The sequence below is a fragment of the Arvicanthis niloticus genome, chromosome 2 (genome assembly GCF_011762505.2).
Source record: "Arvicanthis niloticus isolate mArvNil1 chromosome 2, mArvNil1.pat.X, whole genome shotgun sequence".
Classification (NCBI taxonomy): domain Eukaryota; kingdom Metazoa; phylum Chordata; class Mammalia; order Rodentia; family Muridae; genus Arvicanthis; species Arvicanthis niloticus.
The window spans coordinates 17,771,827-17,792,549 of NC_047659.1; the positions used below are offsets into that span (position 1 = coordinate 17,771,827).

Sequence of the window (20,723 nt, forward strand, 5' to 3'; positions counted from 1 at the left end):
CACACTTTCTGTTGGAGGCCTACATAAGGACATTGAAAGAAGAATAATCATTGCCTACACATTTACCAGCACATCTGTTGGAACCAACTTCTTCAGGATTCCAGTTTCTACAGAAGACAAGGTGAAACAACTAGCCTTGTGGGACTGTGCTACTATTAGATTTTTTGACTTTTCATTCACAGCTAGTCCATAGTTTGGGTTAGTTGGACTACAGACTAAATCATTACAATAAATTCCCTTTATATAGAGAAACATTCCATAAGTTCTGTGACTCTAAAGAACTCTAATAAAGGTATCAAGAAAAGGGTAGATTACCATCTAGTAACAAGAGTACTATTATTCAGAAAGTGATGAGATAATTCAGAAAGAAAAATATAGTCACAAATATGGCTTGGAGAAGAGCAAATTTGTATTTGTGAAACATTACTCCTGAACACTGCCCTCTTTTGATTGTAAGGAGTGAAGGAGTAGAAGAGAATTTATAAGGAGATAACAGAAAATGTGTTTGCCACAGTCAAATGAGAGACAGGATGGGACAGATGGTGCACACTGAATAGAATCTACAAGCATACAGAGATACCAACTAGCTTTCTGTATAATGCCTTCTATTTGTACCCTGTATCATTGTCATTCCAATAAAGTTTTTAAAAGGAATTAATGGGGGTGATTTTGTTTCTATAATATTTGTGATACATTGGTCTTTTGTCTGAAATAATTGATAATCATTATTAAAGATAAAGTTCTAAAAATCAGCCAGGTAGTTAGCCTCATTTCTGTATATATATATATATATATATATATTAGATTTAAATTATATATATATATATATATTAGATTTAAATTAGTAAACAGGGTTCACATGGGCATAAGGACATGCAGATGAATGTGGGGAGCCGACAGAAGGCAGCTATCATCCTTGTAGCCATCTTGAGCCATATACCCTGAAAAGAGACTTGATTACATTAGCCTACAACAGCTGAGCACACTCTGATAACATCTTGCTTTAGATACCCAGGATTTTCCCTTGGGTGTGTGAGACTTAAAGGTGTGTGACTTAAGGGTGTGACTTAGAGATCAGATTTAGAGACAAGACCTAAGGGCATGATTAAAGGCGTGACTTAGAGGTGTGGCTTAGAAGTGAGACATATAAAAGGCGAGAGGCAGACAGGAGAGTTCAGAACAATTTGGAGTAACAGAGAAACAGATTATTAGGCACTTGGAAGGGAGCTTGGAAAGAGGCTTGGAACTTAGAGGCACTAGGGACTAGGAACTAGGAACTGGTCCCCCTTTAAAAATTTTTTTTTAAAAGGGAAGGCTGGGAAAACTTATGGAAACCGTGCCTGTCTTAGGTTGGAACAAATGACCCCAGCCTCCTTTTCCCGTCTTTGGATAACTCAACAGCCATTGGTTGAGCTCCTGTCTTAGGATGGTGAGGCCTCCCTTTTTAGGGGCAAGGGTCTTGAAGTGTTCTCTTACCCATCTTTGACTATCTGGCTTAGCACGTAAGTTAGGGGATAATCCTCGTTAGTCTTGATGACAGAGGTTTTACAATCCCCTATTTCCAGCTTGCAATAATGGACCTGTGTGGATTTCATTTGAATAGCATCTATCTGTTGTCAAACAAAAGCCATCAATTTGTTGAACAACATGGACCCGAGAGAAGAGAGACTTAACAATGCCTAAATAGTCAGCATAACAGCAACACTCATTTTAAGGGAAACACTTAACTCCCTCTATCAGAGGAGTAAAAAGTATAAGCCTCTTCTATTCTGTTTATAAATGTGTTATAGCAGAATCTAAATCTATAGAAGTACAGAACTGATCATAGCTTTGATCTTAACTAAACAAGTAAGGAAATCACTGTTCCTGCTTTAGTCAATCTCAACCACCCCCCCCCCCCAAAAAAAAAAAAACAACTATAGTAACTGTGGTAGTGGGTTTTCTCCTAGGTCTAAACAATGTTCCTCACTAAATCATAAGTTGGGGAACTAAGAGTCCAATAGAACCACCCTGGAGGTATGGGAGGTGATGTCTCCTTCCACACTGGGGACTTCACAAGTCAAGTTTACTGGTTGATCTGTTCAAGTTTGAAGGCAATTGAGAAGCATCTTCATGTTTCCCGCAAAGAAAAAATACACTTCTCAGGGGGTTTCTTCTCCCTGGGTTTGTTATTGTTGTTTATTTGTTTAATCAATCTCTCTAGCAGCCAGCATGCTGCATCTGCAGTTTGGGAATATATGCAGACAGAACCTCTTCCCCAGATAAGCACTGGATCTGGCCCATTCTATGTTCCAGTTAATGGGTCTTTCAAGAGGACTGTTGCAAAATTCTTTTTGGTATCAGGATGCCAGAATCCATCTGCAGCAGATTTTCCTTCAGAATCCAAAGTTTAAAAATTTAAAATAAAGAGCATGTGATAAAGAATATTTCTGGGGGATCCCTTGGTAGGGTACCATTCCCCCTTTTTAATTTTTTCAAATTGACATTTAATGGTTTGATGTGCCCTTTCTATCATACCTTGGCCCTGTGGATTATATGGAATACCCGTTTTATGTAGTATTCCCATTTTTTTCACAGAATTGGTGGAAACTGGAGCTTGTATAACCTGGGCCATTGTCAGTCTGTATCTGTTTAGGCACACCCGGTACAGCAATTGCAGCAAGCATATGAGTGATCACATGCTTGCTTGTTTTTCCAGATTGTAATGTCACATAAATGAAACTACTGTATATATCTACATATGCATGTATATATTTTTGCTTGCCATATTCATTATAATGAGTAACATCCATTTGCCAGATAATGTTTGGTATCAGTCCCTTTGGATTTACACCTAAATGAGGAACTGGTAAAAGTTTAACACATGATTGACATTGTTTAACAATTTGTCTAGCTTGTTCTCTGGTAATTTTAAACATAATTTTTAAAGTTTTAGAATTGAAGTGATGCAACTCATGCGCCTTTATGGCCTGATCCAAGTTAGATAATCCCTTCTTCACTTTTTCCTAATCCTTTCTTTGGGGGAAAATCCAGAGTTTATCATTTAAGCCGTGATTACTTCATTAGGGCTGCACATAATCAATCCCAACTGGGATAACAGATCTCTGCCCCAAAGATTAATAGGAAGGCCCAGAATGACATAGGGTTGTATATTTCCTGTATTACCTTCTTTATCCTTCCATGTCAGCACCTTAGAGCTTTGTTGTGGATTTTGACTTTGGCCAATACCCCTTAAATTGGTTAAGGTTGGGGTCAGAGGCCAGGTAGCAGGGCAATCGCTTTGTTTAAGGATAATCACATCAGCTCCCATGTCAACCAAACCTTGGAATGCCTTTACATCTAGCCATAGTGTTATCATAGGTTTTTGTTTAACTATAGGTTGTACCCAGTATGCATCAGAGGAACCAAAGCCTTGATCCCCTCTCTTAGGACTCTTATATTTGTGATTAGTAGGGTACAATGGAAGTAACAATATTTGAGCTATCCTCCTTCCTGTAGGAATGGTGACTATATTCTGAATTGCCTGTACCATTACCTTAATCTCACCTTTAAAATCATTATCTATTACTCCAGGAAAAATCTGTAGTCCTTGCATAGTCCTGCTTCTTCCCACTATCAGACCAAACACATTTGGATAAAGTGGTCCAAACACTCCAGTGGGTAAGGCCTGAGGTCCCATTTCTGGGGTTAATACTATGTGGGTGGCAGAACTGAGGCCTAGTCCTGCGCTTCCTGGTATTGCTTGACTAAGTTCAGACAAGGATTGTTGTTTGTTGGTAAGAAACTGACTGCTTCATAAGCCTGTTTTGGCTTGTGTTGGTTCGGGGCCCGGAGCTGGCCCCTGTTCCCATTTCCCTGATTATTCGGAAGTATGTTTCCTTGTGAGTCTCTTTTGGACCTACATTCACTAGCCCACCAATGCCTTCCACATTTGCAAAGTGGGCAGAGCCCAGGCTGTTTTATGGGCTGTCTCTGGATTAACTCATTTTCTGCCTTGCAATCTCTTGCAAAGTGTCTAGGCTTGCCACATTTAAAACAGGCCTTTTGGTTTCTACTAGCCAAAAAAATCTCTTACTGATGGTCCTTGCATGGCAGCAACCATAGCTAAGCCCTGTTGGTAGGAGGATCCTTTGTCAGAACAGAGTCTGATATACCCTGTAAGGTCTGTCTTTTTTCTGTAGGGTCTAATGGCCGCTTGGCAGGCTGGATTGGCATTTTTATATGCAAGTTGTTTCACATAATCTATACCTGTGTCTGCATTACCAAAAATCCTCTCTGCTCTTGTCATTAATCAATGAACAAAATCAGAAAATAGTTCATCAGGTCCTTGTCTGATTGCTGTTAAGGACGCACTAGGGTCCCCTTTTGCCAGGAGTTTGCGCCAAGCCTTCATGGCTGCATTTTGAATTTGAGTGAATAAGCCTGGGTCGTATTGCATCTGGTTATCACTAGAAGCAAATTGCCTTTCTCCTACTAAAGCATCAAAGGACCAACCATTGCCTGCCTGAATGTTTCTCCTAGCTGTTTCTTTACAATTCTCATGATACTCTGATTTCCAAATAAGCTAGTCACCACCACTAAGAACTGCTCTCACTAATGTATTCCAATCACTAGGAGTCAGCCACTTCTCTGTGGAAGACTCTAAAATTGCAAGAGTAAAGGGAGCAGTGGCACTATATTGTGATGCTACATTTTTAAATTTCTTAATAATTTGAAAATTAAACCCTGTGTGATGTCTCCAAGCAATCCCTTGATCATTTCTGGTCTCTGATACAGGAAAAGCCTAAGCATCTCCCTTATCCAGATGATCTGTGGCTAATCTTAAGCTAGGTGATAGGGACTGCCTTTGGACTCCTGGTTGAGTAATGCAAGGAGCCGGGGGATTTTCACAATTTACCTCTCAAGACATCTTATCTGTCTTTAATTTTTGTAGTTGATTAATTAAGTCCTGATACTCTTTTTCTAACTCTATTTGTTGTTTAAGAACAGATATTTTTTCCTGTAACTCCCTTATAGGATCTATAACCACCATCTCCATTGCGGGAACATTTGGAGGTGGAGGCGCACTTGGAGAGGGGCTTTGGGAAGAGGGTCATTCAGGGTCATAATGTTCAGTTGCCTCTTCCTCTAGGTCAGCACAATCTGGCTGTGGGGAAGAAATATCGCGGGTGGGGGGAGGGAGTCCGGCGGCAGGGTCCTAGGGCGGTCCAACATCAGGGTCCCGGGCGGGCTTCCTGCCCAGCCAGTGGAGGATCCCACATTCACGCAGCTGTCGTGGCGGCTGCATCGGCAAGGTTCCAGGGTTCCAAAAGCTGGGAATCAGGCGGAGAGACCATGGACACGTGGAGTCCGGTTTTCCAAAGCTTTTATTGTTCATGGCATGGTGAATGGACTCAAGTGGTATACGCTTCCCCCGCCAAAAAGCCAGGGGAGACCAATCTTATAGGGAAGGGAGAAAGGGGAGGGAATAACTTAATTAGCTACACCCCTGGCCTTTTGATAATTCATTAATATTTAAATATCCGGAGGTGGAGACTTGTTAGTCACGCCCTCTACCTGTGCCCTACGTGACTGAAGGTAACAGGTTAAATGGAGTTACCTCGTCCAAGGCCCAACATCTGGCTTTGCCAAATTGTCATCAACCTTTGGTTGTATTTTGGATTGTAATTTCGGATAATTACGTTTGTTTCTTTTTATTTGGAACATAAAAGACAACACTCACACAACAAATCAAAAGCAGACAATTAACACACATGAGCAGCAAACAACAAAGTAAAAACAGAGAGTTGAGTTCAGGCTGACTTATTTTTTGCCCCATTTTCATTAACATGACTTACCTTTCTCTGACGCAGCAGATTCCCTCGGTTATCACCTTCGTGATATTCAATGTCAGTTATGACAGTTTTCTTGACCTTTTCATTTTATGTTTCAGCTCCTTTCTCATATTCATGTTATTGTCCTAGGGTAACAGAGAAAAGAATTGTAACTTGCGCATGGAGGGAAAGATAGAAAGTATTTAAGACCTTTAAACACCTCAGACATAGTTTTGTTCCTTTGAAAATTGGGTGTAGTTTTATTACTTTTTAATTTTTGAGATTGCAATATAATTATATGATTTCCCCCTTTCTTATGAAGCCTCCCATAATACACCTCTTTGCTCTCTTTCAGACTCATAGCTCCATTTGCCAGTCACCAGACTCAGCTAAGGGCAGGGTCTGGACAAGGGTAGATGCCAGAACAGTGAAGGGATGGAAGGATCAGACATGGGATGCCATTCCATTCACAAGAGGAAGTATGACTTTTCACAATTCAGTATGGCTTTTCCTACTCTGACAATTACTGTCTCTTTCAAGCTTTATTTATACATAAAGTCATTTCCTCAGAAATTGTATTCATTGAGTACACAGCTTTTCTAAAGACATTTTCTTTTAAAATTTTCCCTGATTACATAAGAATATTGAGAAAGGAACAAAGTGAGTCAACAGCAATTTTATGAGAACTAAACTTTAACATTATGATAAAATCAATTTTCTTTAAACTCAATATCTTCTTCCTTAAGATTGATGTTGTAAAACCTTGTGGCTACAGAAATACTAGACAGGATGACTCTATTTGAATTTGGTTTTGTCTCAGTTTGGCATAAGATTAATAGATCAAAAGTTATTTCCTACTACCTATTATATCAAACTTAGCTTTCTATAAAAGTTCAATCTCTAATTTTTATTAATTCTTCCTTTTCTTCCTCTATATTTATTATATACTTGATGTAAGACCAACATTCTTTTTTTTAATTGGATATTTCATTTACATTTCAGATCTTATCCCATTTCCCCTTCCCCCCCTCCAGGAGCCCCCATCTCATCCCCCCTTTTCCTGCTTCTATGAGGATATTCCCCTATCCACCCACCCACCCACCCACTCCCATCTCCCCACCCTTGAATTCCCCCACACTGAGGAATCCAGCCTTCATGGGACCTCCTCTCCCACCTATACCTGACAAGGCCATCCTCCCCTACATATACAGCTGGAGCCATGGGTCCCTTCTTATGGGCTGGTAGTTTAGACCCTAGGAGCTCTGGTTGGTTGGTATTGTTGTTCTCCTCATGGGGCTGCCAGCCCCTTCTGCCCCTTCAGCCCCTTCAGCCCCTTCAGTCTTCTCTTTAACTCCTCCATTGGGAACTCCATGATCAGTTTAATGGTTAGCTGTGAGCATCTGCTTCTGTATATGTCAGACTCTGGCAGACCTCTAAGGAGACAGCTATATCAGGTTCCTGTCAGCATCCACTTCCTGGCATACACATCAGCACCTACCTTTGGTGACTGCACATGGGATGAATACCCAGGTGGAACAGTCTCCAGATGACCCTTCCTTCAGTTTTTGTCCCACACTGTCTCCATATTTGCTCCCATGAATATTTTGTTACTCCTTCTAAGAAGGACCAAAGCACTCACACTTTGATCTTCCTTGTTCATGAGCTTCATGTGGTCTGTGAGTTGTATCTTGGGTATTGCAAGCTTTTGGGCTAATATTAAATTATCAGTGAGTGCATACCATGTGTGTTCTTTTGTGATTGGGTTACCTCACTCAGGATATTTTCTAGTTCTATCCATTTGCCTAAGAATTTCTTGAATTTATTGTATAAATGTGCCATATTTTCTGTATCTATGCCACTGTTGAAAGATATCTGAGTTCTTTCTAACTTCTGGCTATTATAAATAAGGCTGCTATGAACATAGTGGAACATGTGTCCTTGTTATATGTTGGAGCATCTTCTGGGCAGACCTTTACTGATAGACTGCCCTTGCTTAAGCAAAGGGGCTGGACAATATTTTAAGAATCAAAGAAAAAGAATGTTGGTCTTCTTCTCACCCAATATAATTCCTATTTTTATTCCAGTTCAGTAAAGAACAGAAGAACATCAGGACTCCTAAAACTGCTTGCTTTAGCCTTTAGGAAGGTACCAAGTCTTGTCATGAACTTGCATGATCGAAATGTCTTCCGATTTAAACAAGTTGCTTGTTTCTAAATTTAAACATTAAAAATCTAGCAATTTAATTACAGCTGTCAGCTTCTAGAATTTCCCTAAATTTCTTTCTTTAATAATTCTTCTCAAATCCTTTATCTCATGCTTACTAACAATACTCATTAATGATCTAAATGTTTGTTTAAGTAATAACTTCTAGGGAAAGACTCAATTTATTTTGTATAACTGTTCCTTTTCCAGGGAGCTTACATTAATTTCATTCTTGTTTACAATAGTATTTTGTTATTCCAGTTCTAGCTTTTGGAGAGAGACCTTTAACAGTAAGAAGCATACATATAGCAAACGGTGTGCTGTGAATATCCATCAAGGGTGGTGAAGGATCAGTCCAGATTGTTCAAGCACTGGAATACAGTCAAGCAGTGCCTTCAGGATGCTTGGCATCACCTCTCCTTTTTTCTTTAATTGTTGTTATATAAATGTGTGTGTGTGTGTGTGTGTGTGTGTGTTCCTAAATATAACCTGCTCAATTTGTACATTATTATTTGTTTATTTTTAGGGCTGACCATTTGGTATTAAACAACTATTTGGTGGTTTCTTCCTTGTATTAATTTAATAAAAATATATTTTACTTTTTCAAAAAAGTATAACTAGGTAAACCTAATTATACATAAGCTAAACCTAGATCCATGTGAAATATAGTCTGATTTTCTTTTTCACAGACTACTTCTTCATGGGATATGCAGAACAAAGAAGGAAAGAAAGAAATCTGTGATTCCCATCATGGAAGGTAACATAATGAATCTTTTTCTAGTATCACTTTTTTACAGGCTATATTTTGAATTGTGGGTCACAAATTATTAATCAATGTTTTCATTCATTTTTACAGAAAATAATTATTTATTATATTGAAAAAACTGAACATACATATAAAGCATTCTATTAATGTTCTCTTTATACAAGTATCATCAGAAGGCTCTGTTCTGTGGACTTATAGACAATATTCTTAATTAGTACAATTTCAGTCTTTTACTATGTAATGACCATGTCTTAGATTTTTTTGTTGCTTTGATAGGATATTCTGAAAAAACTAACTTAAGGAAGAAAAGATATATCCTTGGCTCACATTCAGAGGTTACAAGTTCACTAAGGTTGCAAAGTAACAGGTGATAGAAGATTAAAACAAGCAGTTTCATTGCTTCTGCAGTTGGAATGCAGTGAGCAGTGAATACTTCTTAATTAGATTTCTCCTTTTTGTGCAACCTAAGACATTAGACCAGGAAATGATGCTGTCTGGTTCTCAGGTGGATCTTCCTGCCTCAATTAATGTGATTAGGATAACATATTATAGACATGCCTGGAAACTAACCAAATGTATATAATTATTCACAGATGTTCCTTGAAGCTTGTGATTCCAGATCCTGTAAAGCTGAACATCAACACTAATAATCATAGGGCATTAATCACTGTTGTATACAATCTTTTTCTTTTATGCTTATGAAATTAATTACTCAGGTTTCCATTACTTGAAATATGAACATTATACTTTTATTTCACTTTTTAATAATAATAAATGTTAATACAAATACTTTTAAATTACATTTATAAAATAAATGTAAAGGCTAAATATATAATGATATATAAGTCACATTTTCAGAAAACTGTTTTTCATAAGTGTTGTATCATTTGCTTTTGAATACTCCGACTCTATTTAACACAGTAGATCACATAAAGAGTCTTCCCCTGCTTGAGTAAATTAATGATGTGTGAGGTTAAAGTCTGAGACACTTCTCAAATTTAAGAAGTCAGCTATGTAAAAACAATTTATATTTTAAAACATATTGCTTCAAGACTAGTAGGGCAATAATAATATAGGCAGAAAACCTGCAATAATTGAATAAATAGATGGGAGTTTATTTCTGGTCATAATTTATTTTGGAAAGAACATTTAACACCGATAGCTGTCATATTCCAATAGCATAATAACATGAGATTGAAGACAGCACTGACCAGGCACACTACTGATAGATGGGAATCTCTGAAGCAAGTGAGTAGCAATTAACTATTAATATACTAAATCTAGTGAATTATTAATCTAAAATCACATTTAATTATTTCCATTATTCATTCAAATATATTAGTTGTTTAAAAGCAAAAAGCAATCTGAATTCTCATTATTATAAAATTGAACTTATTTTAAACTTTAGATACATTTAATTGCATATTATTTTAGTTATGAATATTTCTGTGAAATGAGATCCATGGGCCTAAGTAAGATGAATATGGATTCATAGTAACCACATAATAATGGTCTGAGTCTTCCAATTCTCCAAGAGTAGAACAGTATTATTAATGCTTATTTATACTGCTAACAATTTGAAATTAAGAGTCACTGCTTATGTATGTCATGGCCTTCATTTATATTTATAAATTACACTATTTGTATTATAAAGATACTTTTAATAGCTACTTGTAGGTTGATTTATGTTACCATCTCAAAACATTTTCAAACATTTTTATTCTTTTTTTTGTGCATGAGGTTTATTGTCTTTTAGAATCTTACTAATAATTTATTTATTTACTTTTATAATTACTCATTACCTATGAATTTTTTGTCTACCATAAAGCCACCAATTAAAATGAACTCAACATTACAAATATTGTTTTTTATTATTATTTAATCGTTTCTTACATCCCAGTGTTCATTTTTCTCCCAGTTTGCTCCCCCACCACTCCCCATCCTATACCTCCTCCACACCCCTGTTTCCAAGAGGATGTCCCCACACCAACCCCACCTCATGAGTCCTCCTCAAACCCTGGTGTCTCAAGTCTCTGGAAGGTTAGGTGCATCTTCACTCACTGAAGCCAGACGAGGCAGTCCTCTGCAGTATATGTGTAGAGGGCCTCATATCAGCTAGTGTATCCTGCATGGTTGGTGTGTCAGTGTCTGAGTGATCTCAGGAGTCCATGTCAGTTGAGACTGCTGGTCTTCCCAGGGGGCCACCTTCCTCCTCAGCTTCTTCCAGCTATTCCCCAATTCAACCATAAGGGTTTCCAGCTTCAATCCATTGGTTGTGTGATAATGTCTGCATCTGACTAAGCAGGTTGTTGGGCCTCTTGGAGGACAGCCATGCTAGACCCCTGTCTGCAAGTGTACCACAGCATCAGTAATAGTGATAGGCCCCGGGGCCTCCCCTTGAACTGGATTCCAATTTAGGCCTGTAACTAGACCTCTTTTCTCTCATACTCTTCTCCATTTTTGTCCTTTCAGTTCCTTCAAACAGGAACAATCCTAGGTCAGAGCTTTTGACTGTGGGATGGCAACCCCATCCCTTCACTTGATGCCCTGTCTTTCTACTGGAGGTGCACTCTACAAGTTCCCTTTCCCTACTGTTGGGCATTTCATCTAGGGTCTCTCTCTTTGAGTCTTGAGAGTCTCTCACCTCCCAGGTCTCTGCTGTATTCTAGAGGGTATCCCCACCTCCTACCTCCCGTGGTTACCTGTTTTCATTCTTTCTGCTGGCCCACAGGACTTCAGTCCTGTTTCTCCTCCCCACAATACCGGATCATGTTTCTCCCTTCTCCTGCCTGTCCCCTCTCTCATGCAAGACCCTCCCTCCCTCCCCTTCCTGTGATTGCTTTCTTCTCCCTCCAAAGTGGAATTGAGGCATCCTCACTTGGGCCCTTCAGCTTGTTAACTTTCTTGAGTTCTGTGGATTGTATCCTGGGTATTCTGTACTTTTTTGGTTAATATCCACTTATTAATGAGTACATACCATGCATGTCCTTTTGGATCTGAGCCACCTCATTTAGGATGATATTTCCTAGTTTCATCCATTTGCCTGCAAAACTCATAATGTTCTTGTTCTTAATAGCTGAGTAGTATTCCATTCTGTAAATGAGCCACATTTTTCTGTATTCAATCTTTCCTTGTGAGACATCTGGGTTGTTAAGATGAATTCATACTGGATTAGAATCTGTTATATATGTTATCATGGATATATTAGTCACTTAATTTACAGAGGAAACAAATTATAAGTTATGAAGATTATAAAAACTCTGTTCAAGATTACACTGTAATGTTGTGACCCTTTTTTGACCACATATATATATATATGTATACAAACCTCTTAAAGCAAAAGAAAATAGAATTTAATATATATTTTTTTCTTAATATTCTGTTTCTGAGCATTTGATTTAAGACAATAAAACAGTAGAAAATCTAAGAGAAAATATAGCTTAATCCATTTATGGCTTGAAGAAAGTATTTATTACCTTTTGAAATATAAATGCTGGGCCTGATTTTCTGAGCAAAATCTTTTCAAATTTTTATTAAAGTTCCTCTTTCTCAGCATAATTTATAGATGTCCATGGTTTAGAGCAGAAATAAAGTCTGTCAATACTTCATAAATAAGCATAAGTTTGCCAGGATATTCAAAGCAGAGGAAAAAAAAATACTCTTTCATGTTTGGTGTAAAAAGAGTGACAGAGTACAGAGTACAAATTTATTTAATTAACAGTTTGAATAGTATAGGTATAATGTGTAAGAAAAAAATTCATGTCCAAGTTTAAAAAAGTTAGGCGAATATTACATTTTTATATTATGAAGAAATAGCTCTGAGTTTCATGCTCAGAGAAAGTCAATAAAAGTTAAAACTATAATGTGCTATTAAATCTAATTACCCTTTGTGGAACCAACAAAACTATTTTGTATTTATATTTATTTGAGAAGCATGTTGATAATTCTTTTGTTCTAGGTTTTAGTACTTATCCAGTGAGTAGCTATAAAATAGAAGACCTTATGGAGTATCGGTAAAGTCAAGGTTCTTGTTAAATGCATTTTTTCTTTTATGAAGTGATTAGTTTGTCCAGTGTATAGCAGAAACAGATAGGTGCTTATGCTAATGGAAAATTAAATGGGTGAAAGATGAAAATTCACCAAAGGCCAAAACTGTTTGCATTAAACTAGCATAAAGCAGTATGTAAAAAATTTTGAACTGGAGTCTCTGCATTTCAGTGTGCTCTCTTAACTGCCACTCCACCAACCATGGTTATTTAAGAAAGTTTAAAGCCTAAGCCCTAATCTGAACTGGATCTCTAAGCTAGACCCCCTACCCCCAGTCCCAGTTCATACCACCCTGTCAGCCATCCCAGCATCAATTCATTCATCCTTTGAACTGACAGCTACCAATCCACTGTTGGGCTGCAGATTATACGGACTAATTAAAGACCTCTAGTACAAGTCCTGTCTATTTCACTTTCTAGCTTGCCTTTCTGTGATCATGTGGAGTCTGTACTTGCAAAGCCCAGAGCAACCTCCAGACTAAAAAGCAAGTACTAATCCTGTTGACAACTTCAAAAGCTTGGAGAGCAAACAAGGATCTAAACACCCACTCAACAAAGGTGAGAGAAGATATTCATGCTAAAGAAGGTCACAAACATCCTAACTCCAGATGCTTAGATCCCAGGACAAAGACACAAACATAAACAAGATTCCTCTTCTAGAAATCAGCACTCTCAAGAAGAGCACTGATCCACAACAAAAAATCAAAATAGCAATTACAAACATGTTTAAGGGGATTTAAGAAGATATGAATAAAGAAAATTTAATGAAACTATCCGAAACATGAAAATAGAATTTAGTAAAGATAATCTCCAAAGAAAAGTAAGACTGAAATAAAACTCAAAACAAAAACTTAAGAAGTCAAGAAAAATGCTCAGAGAGAAGCCTCACCAGAAGACTGAAATAAATCAGTGGTTCTCAACCCATAGATTGCAAATCCCCACCCCCATATCAGAAAATACAAACATTTAAATAACAACTCATAACAATAACAAAATTGCAAATAGGAAGTAGCTATGAAAATAATCTTTTGGTTGGAGTCACTACAACATGAGGAACTGTGTCAAAGGGTCACAGTATTAGGAGCATTGAAAACAAATGGACTAAGTGGAAGAGAATATCAGGTGCAGAAAATAAGGTAGAAAAAACATCAGAGAAAATGTTAACTCTAAAAAAAATTTAGACATAAAGCATGCAGGAAACTTGAGACACCGTGAAAGACTAAACCTACAAAAAAAAAAAAAAAAAAAATAGGTATGGAAGAGGGATAAAAAAAACCCGTATCAAAAACACAGACAATATTTTCAACACAATTATAGATTTCCAAAATCTAAAGAAAGTTGTGCCAATTATGGTATAAGAACATAAAGAACAACAAATAGGTAGGACCAGAAAAGAAACATTTGAAAAACATAACAACCCAAATTTATATGTATTCAAGAAAGAATACTGAAAACTATAAAAGAAATATACCAGAGTACTATGTGCAGAAAAATACAAAACAAAACAAAACTATCAGTTATAAACAAAGGAGAAAGGACAATATATATTGGCAAAAAAAAAAATTAATTTAAGGAACTTATGTCCACTAAGACAGCTCTACATGAGATACTAGAAAAAATACTCAATCTTAAGGGAAGATTAATAAGCTTAACTGAACACAAAAGAATAATCCCAGAACTGTTAACCAAAAAACAAAACAAACAAACAACCAAAACCAAAACCAAAATCAAAAAACAAAGAAAAAAAACTAAGAAAATCATAAAATAACATAATAACCAGAGTTAATAAATATGGCTCTATAATGGTCTAAATTTCCCCCAATAAAAAGACAATGACTAAAAGGCTGCAATACAAAGATGGATATGTCTATCTGTTGCTTCCAAGAAACACACCTCATAATTAAGGACAAATGCCAACTTAAAGGATGGAGAAAAATATTCGAAATAAATGTAAAAAAGAAACAAGAACACATAGCTATTCTAATATTAGGAAAAAACCAAATACAAATCAAAACTAGTCAGACAAAACACAAAAGGATGTTATATACTCATGAAAAGAAAAAGTGCTATATTAAAATGCTATGAGAAGTCTAAACATCTGCACACTAAATACAGGGCATCCAACTTCATAGAAGAAGTACTTCTAAATCTAGAATAACACATTAAACCCTAACATCATGATTAATAGAGGGTGATTCCCATATCCCACACTCCCTGATTGACAGATTATTCAGATGAAAAATAATAAAGACTATAGAGTGAAATAATATCATAAATCAGAAGGACCTAACAGATATCTACATAACATTCTACTGACACACTATAGTGTCGTATGGGATGTAGTCATGTGTCTGTGACTCACAAAGGGCCTGTTGGGCAGTTGTCTATGACAGCTGAAACAAACAGTTGTTACGACCTTACCTTTTCCTGCCTTATGTTTTCTTTCAGCCTCTTATTTTGGACCTTTTTTGTATTGTAAAGTAGATTTCTAAGAGCTTACAGATTGTTCTAATGAATTTTTGAAATATATTTGGCACCAGGACAATTCAATCACATTCTCTCAGTTAAATCAAGTCACAAAGTCAGGATTTTACTCATTTCAATAAGTTTATTTATTTATAAAAAATTCCACTATATTATGTTTCAAAATTGGATTGTAATAGTGCCACACCATCATACATTCTTTCTTTCCCATTGACTTACAATGGAAATATAACAATCTTTATGAGACTTAAATTTATAATTAAATTTTGTTTCTGAAAAAAGATGGGTACTATTGTACTTTTGCATATTCTACAATTTGCTTACCTATTTGTGTTAGGAATCCTGAAAATCAAGCAACAGGAAAACAGCTGCCAAGGCAGATCTGTGTCCTTGAGGTTATCTGACACTTTACATATCTCTCCTGTAGCCTCTTTCTTCTGTTTAGCTATTTTTATATCTATAAAACATTTTAGCTATTTTTTAGAATGATATTCAATGATTTTAAAACAGTCAATAAAATTGTGTGTTACCAGGCATATAAAAATATGCCAGCATGTAGATAGATAGATAGATAGATAGATAGATAGATAGATAGATAAAGAGAAAGAGAGAGTCACTTCTGAGTAATCTCCTGCTCTATGCTTGTGGAAATATCTATCAAAGGCATGCAATAAACTACTTCCTACATAAGTACATTTGTCTCACAATTTTTCTCATCCAAAAGCCTGTAACACACTTACCTCTGCATGGCATTATGAAGGCTTCTAAGTTTGAATCTAATATATTTATTTTTAGGGCTGTGATTGTTACTAGAATCAGGTGGATACTGCTAAGTCTTATTATATATTCTTATTGTGTCTGCCAACTTAGCAGATATTGACCTCCCATCCCCACAGCCTCAAATAGATCATCCACAGAACACTGCTAGAATTTAGAGAATAGAACCTTCTACTTAATTCCCACACACAAGTTTTCTGACTGAAAGGATACAGACTCAGTCATCTCTGAATGCCTGCAGAGATGCAGGTTCTTCAATCTTGTCTTCTGTTGAGATCGAAATCTATTGAATGCCTGCAGAGATGCAGGTTCTTCAATCTTGTCTTCTGTTGAGATCGAAATCTATTACTTAGCTCCATACTGGCATTGTCTGTTTGCATGTATCCACTTGTTCACTGCTTGCATTCACTCATTTCTCCAATCTGATACACTAAAAATGTGAATTTTTTTCTGTTTTGCTTTATACTAAATATCCTACCTTTAATTATCTGTTTATATATGATACATTAGGAGCTAGTTCACATCATAGCACTCTACTCAGAAATTTCTTCAAATGAGTACCAACATACTGCTCACAAGTTCTATATTCCACAAGAAACTAGGGTACAAATACAATTCAGTAATATTCTCTTTCCTCTCATAAGGACAGAATTTTCTTCTGTTTCCTATGCTATGTTTCTCATCTGACTGAGATGATATTTTATCAGTATCTACCATAAAAATATGACTAAAACTATGTATGTAATTCAACCATATTCTCTCAGTTAAATCAAGTCACAAAGTCAGAATTTTACTCATTTCAATAATTTTATTTCTTTAAAAGAAATTCCACTAAATTATGTTTCAAAATTGAATTGTAATAGTGCCACACCCTCATACAATGTCATAGTAAGGGCATTGGTTATAACTGGGTATTTCTGGAGAACTTGTTCTTTTTCTTTCTTTCTTTCTTTCTTTTTTTGTGGCAAGTATAAAAAGATTTATTCAATGTGGTCATGCCACAGAGAGGGACAAAGAGTTGCAACAAATCTGTCAAGTTCATTTTCTAGGTTCTGAAGTGACACTAAAGTTGAAATAGGGGGAAAGGACTATGCACTTCTAAATAGTCTGGTCATGTAATCTTCCCATCATGCATCATTATCTGGGGTTTAGTCTCATCCTGCATGATGGTGTGTTTGAAATCTCTTTTCAAAAGACAAATTTCATCTTTGGATGATGCTCTTTAATCTCTCACCATGAGATTTCTGGATAAATTATCATTCCTTTCCCATCACTGTTTCAGTGTTCTGATAGATTATAATATATAAATGTCTCTTTATCTTTTGTTCCAGACTTGTTAAAATTCCCTGATTTCTGTTTATGCTCCACAGTTTTGAGGTAGATGATGCCTCTGTCTGAAACAAACATAATAAAATGCAAGTATGGGCAAAGGTTAAAACACATTTTATTAGTGCCAAGTGGCTACTCAAGAGAACCATTCTTCACATGGCTTATAGTTGCTTTTTGCAAGGGCTGGCACAAACTACTCCATCCCTTTCATTTGAGACCCGGTTTCATCATAAAACTTAGACTGACCTTCAACTTACTATCCTTCTGTTTCAGCTTTCCAAGTTCTGGTATTACAGGCAAGCAATATCACACCTAGAATGATTTTATTTTCATTTGAAAACCTCCCTTTTACTGTGTCTTCAAACAATATTCTCTGGAGAAATTGATGAATAACTGTGGCCACCTGCAGCCACAATCAACTGGGTTCACCTGAAAGGGGGACTGGGAATGAAAGGGGTGGGGGACAAAGGGCGAGAAAAGATGGAGCCAAGACAAGTATTTTGATCAAGGCTCGAAGTTTAATGTTTAGCTCTCAATTTAAAGGGGAAGCCCCACTATAACCTTTCTTGTTTCAGCCAGAGATGAGTGGGGAAACCCATCCTTGATCACTGTTGGAGATGGGTGGAGGAGGAGATGGGTGGAAGAATCCATCCTTTGTCACAGCTGGAGATATCTCAAGGCAAGCTCAGCATCTGAAGGCAAACTCAGTGAGCAGTCTATTTTTCTAAGTTCATGTAGCAGGCTGTATGTCTAGCCAAGATGGGTCACTCTACCTAGATGTCTATTGTTGTGCAGCCAAGGTGAGTAACAACACCTAGGTCATATTATTTAGTCTATTGTGATGAACAAGATCTTTCAGTCCTGCCGAAGGCTAGGGGAAGGGCACAATTCTCCCTTGTTTTGTTTTGTAAAGATGAGCAGTGTCAGCAGGTGGGTGGGGCACAACATTTTATTTTGTCTAGGGTAGTGAGTGGCCAGGCGACTGTGTCTGGCTTAGGTTGGCATCTATATTGTTCCTATATTACCCATCATCAAGAAAAAAACATGTATAGCATATCGATGTATGCCTCTGCTTTAGGTTTATAGGAGCTCAAGAACACTCTTATCTGTCTTTGACTAACTGGCCATCATTGACACACTCTTTCTCATATAGACCAAAGCCACATTCAAACCAAAGGACCTGTGGGCATGAACTCAATATAATTGTTCATAGAGATGGATAATTGCCATGATGAATAGCTGAGCTCTTTGAGAGTGATCTTGTGTGAAGGCAATCAATTTGTTTAAAATATAAGGTTCAAAGGTTAAAAGCAACATGATTATCTAAGCAATGTAGAAAATAAAGTTGAAAGCAGAAATGTTTCAGTATCTAATCTGTTAGTTGACAGGAATCAGACAGGAAGTCTGGCCACCAGGTATATAGTGGGTGGATTTAAGTATTGACTATATGCCAGGTTAAATCAGCTGACTGATAAGGATTTTGAGCCATCTTCATCATCAGAATCATAATCATTAGGCTCAAGATCTATGTCTACTTGATGGTCTAATCTTTTAGGCAGACATTGGGCTCCATTTTTTTTTTTCTGAAAAAATACAGAGTGAGCCATGACCCTAAATTAAAACAGGGTCAGGGCCATTCCATGTATTAGTTAGGGGGTCTCTCCATTTGACCCTGGCAAATGAGCTGGATATGACTGGATGCCAGTGGAGATCTGCTGCAGACTGGCCTTTAGCATCAGTCTGTAAAAATTTAAAACAAATAACACAAAAGCAAGGTGTGCTTTTGGTGACTTTGGATCAATACTCTCTTTGAGAATATAAAATAGAGGTTTTATTTATTTATTTTTTGTAGCAAGCTTTAAATAGGGACGAAGCCAATTGATGTCACCTAACAACTTTTGAAAATTATTTAAAGTTTTAAAACTGGGTGGATGATTATCTTTTGGAGACAAATGGCTTGATCTGTAAGTCTAAAGCCTAAATAATTATAAGGATCTTGAGTTTGTACCTTTTTAAGAGCTATTTGTAATTTTTTTTTTATCAGCTAATGTCTGTTGTAACTATAACATAAAAGTAAGTCTTGAAGAAGATTTTTTTAGAAGAATATTATCTGGGTTATGTATGATGTACATCATTGGCCATTGTTGTCTTATAGGCTCAATAGCTTGTGTCACAAATTTTTGACATAGTTTAGGACTATTGGCTATGTTCTGAAAAAGAACTACCCATTGATACCTTTTTATTGGTTCTCTAAAATTAATAGAAGAAACATTGAAAGCAAATTTTTTACAATCTTGAGGATGTAAGGGAATGGTGAAGAAACAATTTTTTAAATATACTATTATTTTATAATATCTTTTAGGAATGGCTATTGGAAACGAAAGCCCAGATTGTAAAGCTCCCATAGGTTCCTTGGTTTTATTAACCTTTTTTAGATCTTGCAACAATCACCATTTTCTAGATTTTTTTTTTGATAACAAATATTGGAGTGTTCTAAGGTGACTGAGATTTTATTATGTTTCCTGTCTTTAATTGTTCTTGCACAAGCAATGAAGCAGCTTTTATTTTAATTGTTTTAGACAAGGGCCACTGATCAACTCACACTGGCACATTATTAAGTCATTGAATTTTATTAGCATGGAATATAGGCAAGACAGTGGCCATTATGAAAACTATCTCAAACCTCTAATGTTAGAATGAGGCTTAGGCACTTTAAAGGTTTTAATACCTTGTCTTTTTTTTTAGTCTTTGGCCAGGCAAAAACCTTGTCTTAGCATTTGTTTAGTCACTACTTTATTAGGGCTGTACATAATAAGACCCATCTGTGATAAGAAATCTCTTTCTCAGAGGGTTATAGGCAAATTTGGCATGACATAGGGTTGAATTTGTCTTGAATTGTCTTTTTTATCTCTCTAAGTTTAAACTTCTCTAAGAAGTTTAGAACTCTGTTTTGGGTTATTGACATAACTGATCTCCTGAAGGTGAGTGAGAGTATTAGACAAAGGCCAGGTTGAAGGCCAATCTTGTCTTTTAATAATTGTTATATTAGCCCTAGTATCTCTTAATTTTTTAAAACTCTTGTTTTTAATTATTAGCTAAGATTAGGTCTCTTGCTAGTAATAAATTGAACCCAATACACATCAGAGGAACCAAAGCCATCTTGTTCTCTCTCATTCTTAACAAATTTGGAAGGAAGTAGATGTAAAGGAACTAAAACAAGTTGAGCAATTTTTTTTTTTTCTCAGCAGGTACAATTACAATGTCATGGGGAGAAACAGCAATAATTTTAATTTTTTCTCTCATAAT

General features: G+C 36.5%; 1 long non-coding RNA gene across 1 annotated transcript in view; it reads left to right on the plus strand.

The window, feature by feature from the left end:
• Positions 1–15,325, plus strand: part of LOC143441135 (uncharacterized) — a 51,137-nt gene extending 35,812 nt beyond the window's left edge. Inside the window, exons 2-3 of the long non-coding RNA XR_013108356.1 lie at positions 8,705–8,772; positions 13,248–15,325. This is a non-coding gene — a long non-coding RNA (uncharacterized LOC143441135). The remainder of the gene's footprint in view (positions 1–8,704; positions 8,773–13,247) is intronic.
• The last annotated feature ends 5,398 nt before the right edge of the window (positions 15,326–20,723 follow it).